Source organism: Orycteropus afer, unplaced genomic scaffold (genome assembly GCF_000298275.1).
Source record: "Orycteropus afer afer isolate SDZICR_OR568_19922 unplaced genomic scaffold, OryAfe1.0 scaffold00021, whole genome shotgun sequence".
In the NCBI taxonomy this organism is placed as follows: domain Eukaryota; kingdom Metazoa; phylum Chordata; class Mammalia; order Tubulidentata; family Orycteropodidae; genus Orycteropus; species Orycteropus afer.
In genome coordinates, this window is record NW_006921608.1 from 7,362,872 (window position 1) to 7,364,791 (window position 1,920).

Here is a 1,920-nt window from a genome sequence, read left to right on the forward strand (position 1 = left end):
GTTTTCTCAAGCCCAATGCTGCTTAGTTCCTTGGTGAATTTTCATGTCCTCCTCCCTCTGCCTGCATAGTCTCCTTGCCCCCACTTCACCTGCACAGGTCCTACTCATCTTTTGAGCCTCAGGTTAGATCTCTCATCTCCAGGAAAGCTTTCCCTAACCACTCCCCCATCCCCAGCTCCTGCCCTAAGACTCACAGTACCTTCTGTTTTCCTTTCATAATTCTACTCTTTCCAGGACTATACTTAGTTAAGCAGGTAAATAATAGTTTAGTGCCTTTCTCTCCTACCAGATCACAGACTCTATAAAAATGGAGGTCATGTCAGTCTCATTGATTGTGCCTATCAGAGTGCCTGGTCCAGAGAGAGAGCTTATTAAATACTGTGTTGACTAAATGACAGGAGGGGACAGGAAAGATGTCATAGGTCATTCTGGAGCAAATCCAAACCCAAGCCCTACCTCTGACTTTCTATGCACTAGGAACCTATGGCACTTGACTGCTAACTAGTAGGCTGCTGGTTCAAGATGGGGCAATCTACTTCCATAGTGATACTGCCTCAGAAACCCAAGGAGGGGTCACTATGAGTTGGGTCCGACTCGATGGCACACAACAACAACAGGAACCATCTAAGGAGCCCTGGTGGCACAGTTTAAAGTGCTTAGCTGCAAACAGAAAGGTTGGCAGTTCAATCCTACCAGTCATTCTGTGGGAGAATGATGTGGCAGTATACTTCCACAAAGATTTATACCCTCTGAAAACCCTATAGGGCAGTTCTACTCTGTCTTACAGGGACACTGTGAGTCAGAATCAACTCAATGGCAGTGGGGTTTGTTTTTGTTTAGGTTTAGGACCCACCTAGGACAACTTCCAGAAAACAGGTCAAAAGCCTAGAGTCAGTTTCAACATGTCTCTCATATCAGAGTCCTGTGTGTATCTCTAGGAACACTCCTCTAAGAGAACTGCCACACAGAGTGGGCCAGATTCATATGAATAGCACCTTTGGGAACCTCCAAGCTATCTGGTGCCTGCTCCCTGTCTGCATTTTTTTTCCATAAGAACATATAATTTGGCTTTTTCATTTGCCTTCAGTTAGATCAAGCCTTTCTTCTCAGTGAAAAAATAACACAAGTCAAATTATAGTTTACAAAAATTTCAAGTAGTTGTTCAAATTCTAGATTAAATAACACCCAGGATATAATGATAAATGAAAAAGGTAGTATTCAAAACCACATGTACAGTTTGATCCCTGTTGTGTTATTCCAGATATCAGTCTATTAATAGTAAAAAGACTGAGAAATACACCAAAATGTCAGCTGTAGTTATCTGAGCTGTGACTTGTTGTACTGTTCCCTTATTTATGTTTTTCTGTATTTCCAAAGTTTTTTTTTTTTTTTAATGATGATCATGCACTGTTTCTATAATCAAAGATTATTTAGACTAATAAACAATGCCAAGCACACAGTAATATCTGATAACTGCTTGTCCTCTCCAAACTGTCCCTTTCCCTTTCTAATCACTAAGCACAATAGCATGCAGGTGCTGACAATTTCTCATCCCCTCCTTTCATAAAAATAACTTTGGCATGCAAGTTGGACAGATGTAGGAAGGCAAATAGGACTATACCCACGAATATATATACAGGATTGACAGAAAATGTTTCTACATGTGTATTTATATATGCTGCAAATATATCAGTGAATATACTAGAACATACAGGGCCTAAGTTATGGAAATATTTTAGCCATAATTAAACACCTTGAGGGAATGAGTCATTGGGCCTGGGGGCTCAGGACTATAGTTTGAGGGGACATCAAGGTCAATTGACACAACATAGTTCACAAAGAAATCCTACTTCGCTGAGTAGTAATTGGGGTCTTAAAACCTGTGAGCAGCCAATCTAAGGTACAACTAGTGGTAGTGGT